The 18,709-nt window shown below is 35.9% G+C and overlaps 1 protein-coding gene and 1 long non-coding RNA gene across 2 annotated transcripts in view; both read right to left on the reverse strand.

Moving 5' to 3' along the window:
• Positions 1-18,709, reverse strand: part of TTC6 (tetratricopeptide repeat domain 6) — a 209,006-nt gene that overhangs the window by 141,272 nt on the left and 49,025 nt on the right. The gene's annotated exons all lie outside the window — the stretch shown is intronic.
• On the reverse strand, positions 163-10,938 carry LOC309656151. Its single transcript, XR_014261181.1, has 3 exons — positions 7,949-10,938; positions 2,789-7,632; positions 163-2,449 (listed from the first exon to the last, which is right to left on the reverse strand). It is a non-coding gene; the product is annotated as an uncharacterized lncRNA (long non-coding RNA).

Below are 18,709 nucleotides of genomic sequence, written 5' to 3' on the forward strand. Positions count from 1 at the left end.
AAAAAAAGCAATTACCAAAGAGCTGAAGCCACAATTCCCAGAGCTCACACAATGCTAGGAATCATTAGATCTCCCACCAGACATTCTTAATACATGGTATTGGGTTGGCCAAAAAGTTTGTTTGGGTTTTTCCGTAAGATCTTATGGAAAGATCTTCATTACAAACCTCAGACGGATCATACATTAGTCCTAGAGTAATAGTTTCTCTGGACATTGACAACACTTTAAAATAATACTTAAAAAGATCAAGCTGATATTCAAGTAGCTTAACTGCCTAACAGAACAAACTCTGACCCTTTGTAAAGGAAGACAACAAAATCCAGTACTCTACAATGTAAAATTCACAATGTTCAGCACCTAATCAAAGCTGCTAGTCATGTGAAGAGGCATGAGTATGTAACACATAACCAGAAGAAAAAAACAGAAAGAGACCCAAAAATAGCAGAGACATTGGAATTAAGAGATAAGGATCTTGAAACTTCTAACATAAATATTATAAATTTCAAAGATGTAAACATAATGAGGAGCAAATGTAAGATAAAAAACAGAATCAAATGGAATATTCAGATAAAATGTCCACTATCTGAAATAAAAATTCCACTGAGTGGCATAAATATCAGAGAAAATACTGCAGAAGAAAAGATCAGTTAAAGACATAGCAATAGAAACCATACAAAATATATCACCTAGAGAAATAAAAATTGAAACAAAATTAACAAACAGTCAAACTGACATATATTTAATTTGAGTCACAGAAAGGAGGGTGTGAAGAGAGCAGAAAATATTTGTACAAAAAATAGTCAACATTTTTCTAAATTTGATGACAACTATAAACCCCTGGTGCAAAAAGCTCCATGAACCACAAGGATAAACACACAAAGAACACTGTGCCAAGCACATTATAATAAAAATGAAAAAAAAAAACAGTAATACAGGAAAAAATCTTAGAAGCATCCAGAGAAACAATAAGTACAAAGACATAAAGAATTACTGGCAACTAATTACCACAAATTAATACTGCAGGTTTATGTCAGAACAGTGCAAGGCAGAAGACAATAAAGCAACATATTTAGAGTACGTGTACTGAAAAAAAACAACTGTCCACATAGAATACCATATCCAGCAAAAATATCTTTTAAAAGTGAAGGTGAAATACTTCTGTAGCAAACAAAAGGTGAAAAATTTATTGCCATCAAACTTGCATTACAAAAAATGTTAAAGGAAATTCTTCAAGCAGAAGGAGTAAAACTTGAATGCACACAATGAAAATAAATGATAAAATGATTTTAAAAGTGGGAAAATAAAAAAGACTTTTTCCCTTTTTGAAGTTTTTTTAAATATAACAGACTGTTTAAATTAAAAATGATATATTTTGAGATTTATAACTTATATAGATATGAAATATACACAAATGAGATCACAATAACAGAAGAAGGGAAAAAGAAGTATACTACTATCAGTTTCTTATACAATATACAATTTACTGGGATAAGTTAAATATGCATATTGTAAACCCCATAGCACTCACTAAAACAATAAAACAAAAAGGTAAATAAGCTAACAGTATGAAATAGCATGAAATGCTAAAAATTAATCAAAAGAAGGCAGGTAAAGAGGAAAAAGGGGGAAAAGAACAAATGCGACAAATAGAAAGCAAATAGCAAGATATAAATACAAACCCAACCATATCAATACTTGCATGTAAATTGTGCTAACCACTTCAATTAAAAGACAAAGATTGTCACACTGCAGAAAAAACAAGATCCTACTATATGATTGCTATGGGAAACCTACTTTAAGTATAAAGACACAAATAGGTTAAAAGTAAAAGGATGAAGGAAAATATAACATGCAAACACTAGCATAAGAAAACTGGCATGGCTATATTAACATCAGACAAGGCAGACTTTAAAACGTGAAGTATTAGAAGGAAAAATCGGATCACTGCATAATAAAAAAAAAGAGTCAAGTCCCTCAGAAGACATATAGTATGCACTGATGACAAAGCTACAAAGGGCATAAAACAAAAACTAAAAGAACTGAAAACAGAAGCAGAAAAATTTGCTATTATAGTTAGATATTTCAAACAAAGACTATCTGGCTCGAGAGACTACACTTTTTACAAATATAATAACTAAACAGTTAATTTTAAATGTGAAAGCCTACAAAAAATTCTTCACCACCTTTTAGCTTTACAAATACATCATTAAAGTATAAAAACATGACAACAATGAACACCAAATTCAGGATATTGTTCACATCTGAGGTGGAAGAGAATTACTGGAAAGAGATACAAAGGGGGCCTCTACTTTACTGGTAATTTTCTATTTATTTAAACAATCTGAAGTGAATGTGGTAAAAATAAATAAATAAATTTTGAAAAATCTGAGTGAAGAGTATGTGTTCTACAATTGAAATATATCATGATTAAAAACAGAAATTTCTCGGGCTTCCCTGGTGGCGCAGTGGTTGAGAATCTGCCTGCCAATGCAGGGGACACGGGTTCGAGCCCTGGTCTGGGAAGATCCCACATGCTGCAGAGCAACTAGGCCCGTGAGCCACAACTACTGAGCCTGCGCATCTGGAGCCTGTGCTCCGCAACAAGAGAGGCCGCGATAGTGAGAGGCCCGCGCACCGCAATGAAGAGTGGCCCCCGCTTGCCACAACTAGAGAAAGCCCTCACACAGAAATGAAGACCCAACACAGCCATAAATAAATAAATAAATAAATAAATAAATAAATAAATAAATAAAGGAGTTCCTTTAAAAAAAAAAAGGAATTTCTCCACATATTAATGTAGGTAACATAAAAATGTCAAAAATGGATAAAAACATCTTAATAAAGAAACCTACAGCTTACATCACTTGTAAACATAAATGCAAAAATCCCCAATTAAAATATTTGCAAATCTAACTAATCGGCATATTTAGAAACAATGCATCTTGACAAAGGAACTTATTCCCCAAACTGGATGGATAATTCATTGCCAGTTTATGAGAGTAACAGATTAACATGGAAATTCATATGATCCTTTTAATAATTGCTGACAAAAATCATCAATAAAATTCAACCTATTTCTGAGTGAAAAGTAACTAGAAATATATTAATTAGACCATATATTTGGTGGAAAAAAGAAAATCAATTGAAAAACTATCAGACCAGTGTAGAGGTAAAAGGCATGCCTAACAAATTCAACAAATGAAATTTCATACCAGCAATAACCAGTTAAGATCCCATTCTCAAAATAAAAGTTAGCTATTAATATAAGCAATGAAATGAATGAATCTCAAAACCATTGTGTTGAGCACAAAAGGCCAGGTTTAAAGGGCATCAAAATGGCCAAAAATAGCCTCTCCAAACTACCCAATAAAATAAGTATGAAGACAAAAATATATGAAAATTTAAAGTATTTGTCTAATAAGTCCAATGTCCTTCTTCAACAACAGTTTCTATTAATTTTTTTCTGTGTGTGGGCCATATTTTCTTATTTATCTCTGTGCCTCGTAATTTACTGTTGAAAGACTTATAGTAACCCAAGGAGCACTTGTTCATCAAAGACTAATGAATCTCAGTAAGAACAATGAGTTTTTTCTATTCCCATACTCTTCTGTCCAGCTCAGCTGTAGCCTTGAAAAAGAAAGATAACAATAAAATAAATATTTTAGTGACTAGGCCATATAAATGTGTAGTTTGATTGTTCTGAGTCAGTCTCAGCCTATCAGTAGTGATGCTATCACCTAGAAATGCTTGTGAGCACTCAACTGGGCTCATACTATTTGTGGCAAGCCCCCACAGACATTTCTCTGACTGGAGGCACCATTATGATTGCAAGGTATACCTCAGCAAAACCATCTGGGAACTTTGAAAAGACAGGCTTATTTATGAGTCCTGAAACATACACAGCATACCTGGGGCCACACAGTGAGATCACAGGCAGATAGAGAGAGGGGGTTAGGGGGAGAATGGACCTGGGGTTCTGCCTTTATTAGTATAAAGGGTGGGGTGCCCAGGGTTTTACAGGTTTACTCACTATTGATGAATTTAAAACATAAGGGTGGGAATCAAAGTGTTCAATCAAACAGTCAGTTATCTAGATCAACCAGAGATTTCCAAAAGGGGGAACTTCATGGGTGAGGTGGTCTGGCTCTTAATCTAGTTGTGTAGCTGGCAATGTGTTTAGTCAAGATGGATGTCTTTGAATTGGATGCCTCAGGAATCAAAAGTTTAATGTTAGGCAATTACATTAAAATCAAAAAAGCTAATTGTCAGGTGCTTGCACTACACTGAAGTGCATACCAAGGGCTGTGCACATGCTCAGAAAAGACCTAGAAGCCCTAAGTTTTCACATCTGACTGACTTTGAGGCTCTAGGCAAGTTGGAAGTGAGGGCTAGTGCAGAGTTCTAAACTGCCTACCTGGGCACTGAAGGTGTGTCCCAACACACAAAAGAGCCCCTTAGCAAAAACTAAAAGACATTGATTGGTTCCAGGCATTCAAGGAAATCTGTATTCAGTCATCACCTGATCACTAAGCTTAGCAAGCAGAGACTTCAGTGGCCATACATGACTACAAATAAAGACTTTACAAAATTAGTTCAAGAAAGCCACTAAAATTTTTTAAATGATAACAATAAAAATAAGAACTACAACAGCAAAACAGCAACAACAACAAACCCTGGGGGGGGGGGAGGAGGATCTTATTTTCACAATTATCACATTATATTATTTTAAATGGCCAATTTATAACAAAAAGTATGAGATATGCAAAGAACAAAGAAAGTATGGCTCAACACAGGAAACAAGACAATCAAAAGAACCATCCTTGGGGAAGCGCAGACATTGGACAAAGACTTTAAATCACCATGTCTAAACAACTGAAGGAAAGTATGACAATAATGTCTCATCAAACAGACAATATCAATAAAGAGATAGAAGTTATAAAAATGAACCAAATAGAAATTCTGAAAAGTTCATTAACTGAAATGAAAAATTCAATAGAGGTGCTCAGTAGAAATTTGAGCAGACCGAGAAGAAAAATTGGTGAACATGAAAATAGGTCAGTTGAGGTTATTCAGTCTGAGGAACAAAAAGAAAAAGAAAAAGTAATGAAGAAAACTGAACAGAGCCCTAGAGACCTGTGGGATACCATCAAGCAAAATGGGAGTTCCAAAAGAAGAGGGGAGGGCAGAAAGGATATTGGAAGAAATAATGGCAGAAATTTTCCCTGGTGAAATCATCTACATATCAAAGAAGATAAACACACCATAACCAAACTGTCAAACTATTCAAAAACAAAGAGAGAATCTTGAAAGCAGCAAGAGAAAAGCAACTCATCACCTATAAGGAATCCTCAGTAAGATTAACAACTTATTTCTCATCAGAAACCATGGTGGTTAAAAGGCAGTGGGATGACATAGATAGAGTGCTAAAAGAAAAAAAATGTCAACCAAGAATTCTAAATCCAGGATAGTTCTAAAACTATCCTTCAAAAATGAAGGAGGAATGAAAATATTCCCAAATAAACAAAACTAAGAGAGTTTGTCACTAATATAATTGCCCTACAAGTAACACTAAAGTGAGTCTTCAGGCTGAAATGAAAAGACACTAGACAATAACTCAAATACACATGAAAAATAAAGAGCACTGGTAAAAGTAAATAGGTAAATATATAAGACAATACAAATAAAATTTTTGTTTGTAACTTTTCTCTCCTATCTGATTTAAAAGAAAAATGAATAAAGCAATAATTATAAATATGTATTGATGGACACATATTGCATTAAAAATGTAATTTACATGACAAGAGCATCACAAAGAGTAGGGAACAGAGTTATACAGGAGCAAATTTTTTATATTATTGAAATTAAGTTGTATACATCTGAACCAGATTATTATGTTAGGATGTTAATTATAATTTCAAAGGTAACCATTAAGAAAATAAGTTAAAAATATAAAGTAAAATAAATAGGGGATAAAAACAGTACAAAAAGAAACCTAGAGCTTTTCATACTTTTCATTAGTTCAACATTTTAGAAAACCACACCATGGGTACTGAAGAAGATTACACTACAGTGAAATAGAGATTCCATAGTGAAAACTTGCTAGAACCAGGAAGTGAGACTCAGAGATTGGCAAGTCAACCTACTCAATAGATAGGGCTCTGGAAAACAGTGCAGGGTAAAAGAAGCCCACAAACGCATTCAGTCATAAACTTCTAGACTTTTTTTTAAGGTCATATAATTTTAATGATTTTTTTAAATTTTTTTATTTTATATTAGAATAAACTTCTAGATTTAAAGAACATATTCATTTCATGAATAAAGAGAAAAAGGCAACTTAAGGCCTATGGAAAACCATTGCAGGATAAGGGAAAAGAGACAACACTTTGAAATACCAAAGGAATAAATTTTTTTTAATTGTGTGATGTGCTCACAAGATGCAAGAAGATATGATTTCTGCCAAAAAATATAGAAATCCATGCAGAGTAAAGATAATGAGTTGAAAACTTCAAGATAAAAATGAAACAAACTGAATCAACTAAGAAGGTTTGAACAAAAATAAAATGCAATAATAGTATTAAAATATTTAAATACATATTAAAAAGCAGATTTTAAAATATGTTAATGAAGAAAATTAAATCAGATGGTAGAGGACAAATTATAAGGTCTTCCAAAATATAGAGGAAAATGACCAAAGAGCGATGGGGGGGATGGAGGTGGAAGCAATGGGAAGATAGTAATAAAATCAGAGAAAATGAAGAGACAATGTGAGGATAATTGATGTTTTTTTAATACAAAAGTAAATTAAATAAAAGCAAAAGTGAGTAGCTGGATACAAAATGATTTAACTGATCTTTTTAAAGATGTAGGTAAGTTAAAAGGGTTTGCGTTGTCATGTTCCAGGAAAAAAAAATCAGTGAAAATAAAAGCACACCTAAACATATGCTATAAAATATTTAATTAGAAATGTAGCAGATGTGTAAGTTTGTGCCCAGAAAAAGATATTCTGACAGATTCTGGAAGCAAATGCTGACCTGTCGGCAGAGCTCCCAATGGTCAATTTGGGCAGGAAATGCAGAGAGGGTTTCAGGCAGACAACAGTGGGAAGGTTGGATGATTAGGAAAACAGTGGAATCTGTCTCAGACACTGGTGCCTGGTCCTTAGAAGCTTCTACAGACAGAAGCTAAAGGAACACTTTTCACAGGTGACTCCATGAAGCTAAGAGACACACAAAGAACTCCTTGACAATGAGCCTACAACACAAGAGAGAACAGGGGCATCCTCTCCTTTTGGCTCAGAACTCTGCATGTCTCCTCTGCAGTGGGGATCACAGATATACACAGCTCAGAAAACCCACCATACATGAAATAACCTTCTAGAAAAATTATTTGCAGATGCAATTAAGTGCTCCAAAATAAAAAGTTAAAGTATAAAAATAGATGAGTAAAAGTGGTATGCAATGAAACTATTTAAACATAAATAATAGTCTAAATAAGTTTTAAATGGCTAACAAAACTGAGTGTAAATGTCAAGAATTACATTTTAAAATACAAGCAAACTATTAAAACCGACCTAAGAAAAAGCAGAAAATTTGATCAGACCTATAGCAAGAGATTGAATCAGTAATCAAAAACCTTCCAACAGGGCTTCCCTGGTGGCGCAGTGGTTGGGAGTCTGCCTGCCAATGCAGGGCACACAGGTTCGAGCCCTGGTCTGGGAAGATCCCACATGCCGCGGAGCGACTGGGCCCGTGAGCCACAATTGCTGAGCCTGCGCGTCTGGAGCCTGTGCTCCGCAACAAGAGAGGCCGCGATAGTGAGAGGCCCGTGCACCGCGATGAAGAGTGGCCCCCGCTTGCCACAACTAGAGAAGGCCCTCGCACAGAAACGAAGACCCAACACAGCCATAAATAAATAAACAAATAAATAAATAAAATTAAAAAAAAAAAACCTTCCAACAATTTAAAGTCCAGGACCAGATGGTTTCACTGGTGAATTCTACCAAACAATCTTTCTCAAACTTTTCAAAAAATAGAAGAAGAGGAAACACTTCCTGACTCATTCTGTGAGGCCAGCATAACTCTGATACCAAAGTCAGATAGAGACGTTACAAGAAAAGAAAACTATAGATAATTTTTGTTATGAATATAGATGCAAAAATCCTCAACAAATTACTGGCAAACTGAACCAGCAGCAAATTTTAATGATTATAAGACATGACCAAGTGGGGTATATCCCACGTGTGCAAGAATGGGTCAACATACAAAAAGCAATCAATGTAATACACCGCATTAATAGAATGAAGGGGAAAAAAAACCCATGATCACCTCAATTGTTACAGAAAAAGGATTTGACAAAATCCAAAACCCTTCTGTGGTTAAAACAAAAACAAAAACAAAAAACACTAAAAAAACTGGGAATAGAATGGAACTTCCTCAACTTGACAAAGGATATTTATGAAAAACCAAGAGCTAACATTATACTCAATGGTAAAAGACTGAAAGTTTTCCCCCTAATATCAGGAACAATGATGCCCAATTTCACCACTTCTATTCAACATAGTACTGGAAACTCTAGTTGAAGGAATTAGGCAAGAAAAAGAAATAAAAGGCATCCAAATTGCACAAGAAGAAGTAAAATTATCTTTATTCACCGATGATATGATCTTATATATAGAAAACCATAAAGAATACCAAAAAACTATTAGAGCTAATAAATAAATTCACTAAAGTTGCAGGTACAATATAAAAATATTTTAAAGTATTAAATTTCTATATACTAACAATGAACAATCTAAAAACGAAATTAAGAAAACTTTCCGTTTACAATAGCATCAATGAGAATAAAATATTTAGGAATAAATTTAACGAAGTAGACACAAGACTTCTATAAAACATTGCTGAAAGAAATTAAAGAAGACCTAAATAAAAGAAAAGACATCACAGGTTCATGGATGGGAAGACTTAATATTGTTAAGATGGCAAGATTCCCCATAGCAATCTACAGATTCAATGCAATCCATATCAAAATCCTAAAGGCCTTTTTTTGCAGAAATAGAAAAGCTGATCCAAAAATTCAAATTGAATTGAAAAGGACCCTGAATTGGCAAAACAATTTTGAAAAAGAAAAAGTTGGTGCACTCACACTTCCCCATTTCAAAACTTACTATCAAGCTACAGTAATTAAAAACTGTGGTGCTAGCATAAGGACAGACATCTAAATCAATGGAATAGAACTGAAAGTCCTGAAATAATCTCATCCAACTGTTAATGTTTACAAGGGTCCCAAGATCATTCAAAGGGGTATAAATCATCTCTTCAAATAGTGCCAGGACAACTGGATATCAACATGGCCCCCCATCTCACATGTTATACAAAAATTAACTCAAAATAGATCAAACACCTAAGCGTAAGAACTATAAAATTATTAGAAGAAAATGTAAGGGTAAATCTTCATGACCTTGGATTTAGTAATAGATTCTCAGAAATGACACCAAAAGCATAAGAAAAAAAAATTTGGACTTCATCAAAATTAAAAATTTTCATGCATCAAAAAGTGAAAAGACAACCTATAGAATGGGAGAACAACCTATTTACAAATCATTTATCTGATAAGGGTATGTATCCAGAATATAAAAAGAACTCTTAGAACTCAACAAAAACAAAAAAAAATCCCAATTAAAAAATGGGCAAACGATCCCAGCTTTGAAGTTAATAATACTCTGGCAATAACACTAGTAATTTTGAAGTTGGGGAAAAGCAAAAGGAGGGAATCAAAGGAGCTGTCCTGATTATTTAGCTTAGGAATTTCCCTCCTTCCCTCTTCCTACCTGTTGTAACTCTCCTGACCACCCCACTCTCTCTGACCTTAATCCTAATACTAATCATTCTTTAGTGTCAACGACTTCAGCATTTCTCATACAAGTATGCTTTTCCTCTCAGAATCACTTGTTCATCATTAATATTATAATATTACCATGCAACAGAAAACCGTCTAGTGTTCTTTCCTTTGGCACAATCTTGACACTAATATGCAATAAAAATATTCTGGGAGTTGAAGTACTAACTCTCTGCTTTAGAAAACCCTGTGATTTATTTAGTAAAAGTGAGAAGGAAATCACAGGAGAGAAAATAGCCAATAAATTTTCATTTTTATGCAGTCAAAAAAAAAATGTGCAAAGGACTTGAATAGACATTCCTCCAAAGAAGATATACAAATAGCCAACAAGCATATGAAAAGATATTCATTAGGGAAACACAAATCAAAATCACAATGAAATACAGGGACTTCCCTGGCAGGCCAGTGGTTAAGATTCTGCAGGGTGCGGGTTTGATCCCTGGTTGGGGGACTAAGATCTTGCATGCCATGCAGTGCAGCCAAAAAAAAAAAAAAATCACAATGAAATAGCACTTCACCCCAGATAGGATGCTATAATAGGAAAAAATACAGACAATAACAAAAGCTGGTGAGGATGTGGAGAAATTAGAACTTTATACATTGCTGGTGGGAACGTAAAGGGTGCAGCCACAATAAAAAAGTTTGGTGGTTACTCAAAAACTTAAACATAGAATTACCATATGATCCAGCATTTCCACTTTTAGAAAATGCCCAAAAGAATTGAAAGCAGGTATTCAAACAGACATTTGTACATCAGTGTTCTTAGTAACACTATTCACAATTGCCAAAGGGTGGAAATAACCTGAATGCCTATCAACTGACAATGGAATATTATTCAGCAAAAAAAAAAAAGAAGTGAAGTACTAATACATGCTAAAACATAAATGAACCTCAAAATTATTATGTTAATTGAGACACCAGACACAAAAGGTCATATATTGCATGATTCCATTTATATGAAACATCCAGAAGAGGTAAATCCCTTGAGACAGAAAACCAACTTGTGGTTCCAGGGGCTGGAGGCGGGCAGTAGATGGAGAGTGACTTCTTAATGCATGTGGGATATCCTTTGGGGACGATGAAATCGTTTTGGAACCAGATGGAGGTGATAGTTGCTCAACATTGTGAATGTACTAGATGCCACTGAATTGTGAACTTTAAGATGGTTAATTTTATGTTACGTGAATTTCACCTCAATGTGAAAAAAAAAGTGATTGGGTTTGATGAGCACCTGAAAATACTCCCTGCTCCTTCAACACTTCCTTATATAGCAATAAAATTTATACTTGATAATTCTAAGACATTGTCCAATAACAAAAGAACTTATTTTGCTTGTCTGTATTATAGTAAATTTATAGAAATAAAATTCACATTTGACATTTTTAAAAGACATGTAATGTAAAAAATAATGACTTATTGATAACAATTTAGCTATTGTTAGATCGAAATTTTAACATAAATTTAGTAACATACATGAATGTGGAGGTAACAGGTAAGAGTGACTACCATGGTGGTCTCAAGTGAGAATCACATAGGAAGGCACTGTGATAAGGTGATTGAGTACACATGCTTTGTAGTCAAACTGCTTCAATTCAAATCTTAACTCAGTCACTTTAGGGCAGACTTGAACAAGTTACTTAATCTCTCTGGGCCTTGGTTTCGTAAAATGGAGATAATAATAGTACATATCTCTTCTGTTTACTGTGAGGAATAAATAATACATGAAAACAAAAAATCTTATATGTAATAATAGCTATTACTGTTCACATTGAAATAAAAAACAAAATAAGGATGCCTATTGTCACCATCATCATTTGTTATTATACTGGAAATTCTAGATATGAAATAAATAAAACATAAGATTATAAGAAATGATTTAACCAAATTACTGTGATTTAAAGAGGCTATGACTATATGCCTAGAAACCCCAAAAGAATCTATTGCAAAAGTATTAGAAATAGTGCTATTTAGACATAAAATCAATTCACAAAAACCAAATTTAGAAAACAAGAAAAGGAACAAAAGTCACAAAAAGCAACAAAAAATATAAACTACCAAAATAGTGCCTTAACAAACGTGAGGAAAACTAAAAAACTTTACTGAAATATAAAAACTGCCTTGAATCAGAAATCTTGGATTTAGGACTAGGAATAAAAGCAAAGATAATTCTTTAAAGAAACACAATTAGTATTTTGCCTAACATGTATTAATTCTATTTTGTCTCCCCAACTGAGTCAGAAACTATAACGAGTAGCATTGTTCTGCATCTTTCACAGGGTCTGGCACAGTGTTGAACAAACGTTTTAAAATTTGAAAATGTATAAAGCCATGAGCAGTCCAGCTTCACAATCCTATATACATTTTTCATGTGTTTCTCAGGGCAGTTTCAACCTGTGGTGTCTAACTTAGAATCCAAAATGTCAGAGCTGGAAGGAACTTGAATGATTAGTAAAGTCTGAAGGAAGCCCCAATTTCACAGACATTGAAACCAGAGCTTTAAGCCCCAAAGCGTGCTGGGTAGTATTCAAAACAAACAGAGTCTGTGGTCTTTCCCCTAAACTGCTTCAAGCAGACAGACCAGCAACAGAAGCAGCAGTGTTCCGCTGGCCTGTTAGGCAGGGCCAGTAGTTTTTCAATCATCTTTTAAAAGTGATGGGGAGACCAACTTCCCCCCACTCTTCCTCAAGCAATCCAGTTCTCCCCAAATGACGCTTGCTGCTAAGATAGAGGCCAAAGTGTATTTCTACCGCATACTCTTTTATGGTTTCATCAGCACTTATTCAAGGTGCACTGCCTTTAACTCACTATGAAGTTCAAGTTTCAGAAAGAAGGAAAGAAAAGACATTTTTATGGCCCTAAGCAAATACTTGTTCACACAGGTTATTTTCTTGAGAAACTGCCCTGATTTGCATTGACTTTCTCTTGCTTCCCGCAGGCAAAACCCTGCCGGCATTGGCCTGTAGAATCCTGCTTACAGGCACAAGAATGTGTCAGAGCTGCTTTGCATTCATTCTTAACCACATTTGACTTTTTTTTTAATTAAACATTTTATATGATTGTTCTGGATGGCTGACCCCTGTATTCAGTAAACTGTCTGTTCTAAAAAATACGATTTAAAAAAATTGAACCAGAATGGCAGCCCTATAAATGTAAACATCAAAATTTCTACAGACACTATCTATAACTAAATATGTATGGTAGCTTTTCCACAAAGTCCTAACAGAATAATGTCCATTACTTAAGCCTGTTCAAAAAAATATATTTCCAGAATACAGTGTTTCAAGTGGATTTTCACTTCTTATATCACATTTCTGATAGGTGCTATATACTATAAAATTATATAGTACTTTTAGAAAAAAATTATTGGAGTATTCATAAAAGGCTTGTTTAATCCAGGTCATCTAAAACAGAGGCAATCAATAAAATATCTTCAGAATATGATAAAGCCTACAGTCAAGTAACACACTATCCTTTACTCCCTGACATTCTTACTAGGGAAGACAACACAAAATTTGGACTTTTCCTTTCAGAAACCTAAAAATAAATTTTAGTTAATATGCCTGCTTCTAGCTTATAGTATCTGCTGTATCAGATATGACATTCCTTTGAATTAAGCACCAGCTATTTAGTGAGTTATAGCCAGCTATGTGACAGCTCTATGCTACAGAGCATCAAGGCTAGGAATCCCTGAGAAATATGAAGCAAGATGTTTTTCTTCAAGAAGTTTACAATCTAGAGACTTCCCTGGTGGCACAGTGGTTAAGAATCCGCCTGCCAATGCAGGGGCCATGGCTTCGAGCCCTGGTCCAGGAAGATCCCACATACCACAGAGCAACTAAGCCCGTGCGCCACAGTTGCTGAGCCTGCTCTCTAGAGCCCGCAAGCCACAACTACTGAGCCCACGAGCCACAACTACTGAGCCCACAAGCCACAACTACTGAGCCCGCATGCCACAACTACTGAAGTCCGTGCACCTAGAGCCTGTGCTCTGCAACAAAGAGAAGCCACCGCAATGAGAAGCCCCCGCACCACAACTGAAGAGTAGCCCCTGCTCCCCGCAACTAGAGAAAGCCCACATGCAGCAGTGAAGACACAACCCAGGCAAAAATTAATTAGTTAATTAATTTTTTTTTAAAGCTTACAATCTAGTTAGAGAGCTGAAAATAACAGACTAGAAACAATGTTTTTTAAAATGCAAAGCAATGTATTCAATCAAGCATAATTATTATGCACAGGCTCCAAGTTCAATAGGGATTCAGTTTATACAGAGAGATGAGGATAAGTGTATAAATACAAGAAAATGCACCAGTTCCAATTATGCCATTGGGAAATAAAATTGGGGAAGAGCTGGGTTCTTGGGTTGGAAGGGCAGAGGAAGAGGGAAGGGAGAATGGCGGTTCTCATTTCATGTCTTAATATAAGACCACCTGAAAATATGTGCTTGTGTCAATTTGCTTTGAAAGTTCCTATATCCCTCTTTTGTTTACTTAGTCAACAGGAATCTATAATACTGGAACTTTCAAGACACAAACTGAAGAAGGATGAAAACATATTTGTTATGGTTTCTTTCAGTTTTCACTGTTCTAAGGCAAATAATAAGTTCAATTAATTTTCTTAAATGTTTGCTATTGTAAAATCATTCAAAATTTTTTAACTAAAATAAAACTCAACAAGTTACTACACAGCTAACCTATCTCTAATATTCAGCAAAAACATTCGTAGTACCATTTGCAGATCTTATTACAAAAAGGCTCTGATAGCCATTGTCCCAGATGGCCCCCAATGATTTCCATCTGGTGATAATCATGCCATTCAGTAGTCCCCTACTCAGTGAATACGGCAGACCTGTGTCATTAGTAAGCTAGAGCGGAAATGACAGTGTGTAGCTTTATCATAAAATATACTGCAGCTCCAACCTTGCTCTCTCTTAGAACACTAGCTCTAGGGGAAGCCAGCTGCCATGTCATGAGGACACTCAAGCAATCCTATCAAGAGGTCTACATGGTAAGGAATTGAGATCTCCTGGCAACAGCCAGCACCAAACAGCTAGTCTTGTGATTGAGGTATCCTGTAAGTGGATCCTCCAGACCCAATCAAGTCTCCAAATAATGGCAGCCACCAACAAGATCTTGACCACAATCCCATGACCTTGAGCCAGAATCATCCAGCTAAGCTGCACCTGAAGTCCTGACCCACAGAAACTATGTGAAATAATACATATTCAATGTTTTAAGCTGCTAAGCTTTGGGGTGATTTGTTACAAAGAAATAAACAACTTAAAAAGGCACTAAAGGTAAAACTCTAGCTCTTCAGATATTTCATGGCATTTCCTAGAGGATCTAAGATCCCAAGATCTCAAAACAATTACAATTCTTTATTTAGGTAATTATGTGTTTTCTTCCTTATTACCTATAATTACATAATTTTTCTTAGCCCTTTTAAAAGATATATATTGTTTAAGAAAGTCCATTAAAAAGTTAAGTATTTTGTGCTAGATCTTTAAGCAATACAAAAAGTATGTGCATTAGCAATATATACTGGGCGATATTTAACACGTTTTTCTTTGTCCCACATAATTATCCTGTACATCACGAAACATTATCATCTAACATTTCATTACATATGTCAGCAACTTTAAAAGACACACGCTATGCACCATTACTATAGTATTTGCGAAAACCACAGAATTAGAGAGAATTAAAGAGCTTACTAGAAGCAGGACACACCAACACCAAGAACACCAAGAACATGGTTCTTTGTCCTATTACTAGGTAAAGTCAATGAAGGAAAGTCTGTAACTCCCCTGAGAAACACAAATCTATAAATAATATCCAATCTATGTTTATATTTTAGGCAATGTATACACCTTCCTTAGTTAAGATGAAGAATGACTAATATCATCCATAAAGGAGAATTAATAATCAGATTTCATTTATCTCTTCCCCATACTAAACTCCAGCTCCTGCAAATTTTTCTCATACGGATCTGGGAGTGGAAATGATAAGTTTTCAGAAGAATCCATAAGAATATTCTTGAAGCCTCCTTAACTCACACATGATTTAATAACATAAATACTTCAATAATAAAATTCAGGTCTCCAAGAGTAAGCTTATTTTTATTTACAACATTCGACAAATATGTATTTATAGTGACTACTAAGTACAAGGAATTATGTGGGGTGATGTGAGGGATAAAAAGACAAAAGATAAATAATGTTGCCTCCAGGTCATTTACAGTCTTACAAGACAGATTTGGCATTCATTTGATCCATCCTACTAAAAATAGAAAGAGAAGTAAGACTCGATTCTGATCACTTGGGTATTCACAGCCTAGACAAACACATATATTGGTGTGTACGTAAATAACAATAATACGTGTCATAAGAGAGGCAGAAAGTAAATTTGTACCACGGAGTTAGGGCAAGGAGGGGGCAAATTAAATATTCTTAGAATAGAAGGCAGTATTTCCCTAAAATGGGCTATGAGAGAAAGGTAGGATCTAAATGTGTCTGGGGAATACAAAGGGCATTTCATGTGGAGAAGGACTCTTTGGGCAAATTTTTAGGTCCTTTCTCTTCCTCGGGGGCAGGCACACACATGTCACTTACTGAAGATAAGCAGGGTGAGGATGGAAAAGATCTTCATATTGGCTCCCTCACTTCCCCCTCTATTTCCAAGGGATGGTAATGAGTCTTTTGGCTGTGTGTGCTCACCTGATTCTCTAAAATGGCTTTTCTGACAAGCAGGTTCCAATTCAAAAGGGAAATCACTCTATTCATCTGGTTTATATGAAGTTGTAAGAACTTGTACCAGATTACCTATGTCCTTCATTTCCCTCCTCCTACTTCGCAAATTTCTGAAGCAAGAAAGTTCATCTCTGGGGGGAAGCAAGGAGCTTACTCAAGTCATCAAGTGATTCAATCAACATTCTCAGTCAGGAGCATCAGAAACAGACTCTTGTCATACAGGAGGCATTGAAAGACTGGCAAGACTCACAGAATCAACGGGAGAAGGACCAAAGGAGTCACAGAATCAAGAAGAGAGAAGCATCATAATAGTGTTTCAGCAAGAATAGTCTTGCCAGGCTTCCTCATGACACAATGGCTCTGAATGAAACCTTACCAATTGTGCCATTACTTGGCACAAGTAATGATGTGCCAATTCCAAGCCTAGGGTTCAAGGGGTCTTGCATGTTGCTCTCTTGAGCTTCTGCTGTCACCATGAGAAAGGCATGCTTGGTCAAACCAATGGCTCCAGGGTGAAAGCATGCATGGATGTGCCTGCTCTAGATGTTGGTCCCAGAGGGGAGACACAGGGCAGAATTGCCCCAGCTAAAGTCTCCAGCTGACCCACTGATACATGAAAAAGCCGAATGACTCACAGACACATGTGCAAGTCCAGCCTAGATCAAGTGACGAGCCAATTCACAGATGTGAGAGCTATAATAATACTGTCTTAAGCCACTAGATTTGGGGAGCTGTTTGTTACACAGCATTAGCTGACTGATACATCTGGTGATTGACATGAGATTGCCAGAGAAAAGTATGAGGCTAGTAAGGTTAAATCATGAAGGATGCTCTATGCTATCTACACTTTGGAGTTGGACACTATTCTGTGGTCAGCAGGTATCCAGCCAAATTTTTAGTCAGAAATAACATAATAACAAGTTTCTGGTAAATAAACTTAGTGGGGGGTAAGAACTAGCAGTTGGTACTGAAGATCTTGAAAGGATCCACGTGAAAGCTGATGAGGGTCTAACTTAAGACACAGTCAGTGGAAATAAGGAGAAGGTTTAAAAGAATATTCTCTTTAAATTCTCATTCTCCATTCCTTAAGGATATCCTTACAGATCAAAAGAAAAGATTAATAAAAAATAACCCTCAAGTTTTTGAAATATAGGGTGGCTCTCCTGAGTCTAAATGGAGTTCAGATATGTTTGGACAGTCTGGCAAAGTCTGATGGGACAGACTTCCCAAAATCTCATCTGCATGAATATGGAGTCACTTGTGGAAAAAAACCCCAAAGAATAAAAAACCTAGCCATGATGAGCAGAACCCCACAAGAAAGCCTTGATCTGAGAGAGGTGACAATTCTGTCTCTCAAATTTGTCTCCTCGTCCAGCCCATCAGAACTCACGTCTGATTCATAGTAGGTATGTGTTTGGGGGGAATGAGTGTTATAAATAAACAACGAATGAGTTAATTAACTTAACACATCTCACTAAGGGATGAAGAAGAGTCCTTCTCTCCAACCCAATCCCCCTGCTCTAACCAGGGATAACTTGTTTAAAAGCAGGATCTTTTTTTGTCAAACAAATTCATGCTTGAAGGTCCAGCATGTAAAGTAGATCAAAAGGGAATCCTGGGACTTCCCTGGTGGTCCAGTGGTAAAGAATCCGCCTTCCAATGCAGGGAACGCAGGTTCGATCCCTGGTCAGGGGACTAAGATCCCACAAGCTGCTGGCAACTAAGCCAGTGCACCACGTCTACTGAGTTTGCGTGCCTCAACTGGAGAGCCTGCATGCCGCAAACTACGGAGCCCACACACCCTGGAGCCCGCACACCACAACTAGAGAAGAGAAAAGAAAACCCACACGCCACAACTAGAGAGAAGCCTGTGAGCTGCAATGAAAGTCCCGCATGCCTCAACGAAGATCCCGCGTGCCGCAACTAAGACCCAACGCAGCCAAAAATAAATAAGATAAATAAATAATAAATAAATCTTTAAAAAAAAAATCTATCTATCTAAAAGGGAAACCTGCACTTAGGTGAGGGCTGATGGAGAGTGCTGGGAGGGCCAGTGCCCTGTCCACTCAT

This window comes from Balaenoptera physalus (genome assembly GCF_965194825.1).
Source record: "Balaenoptera physalus genome assembly, chromosome: 2".
In the NCBI taxonomy this organism is placed as follows: Eukaryota; Metazoa; Chordata; class Mammalia; order Artiodactyla; family Balaenopteridae; genus Balaenoptera; species Balaenoptera physalus.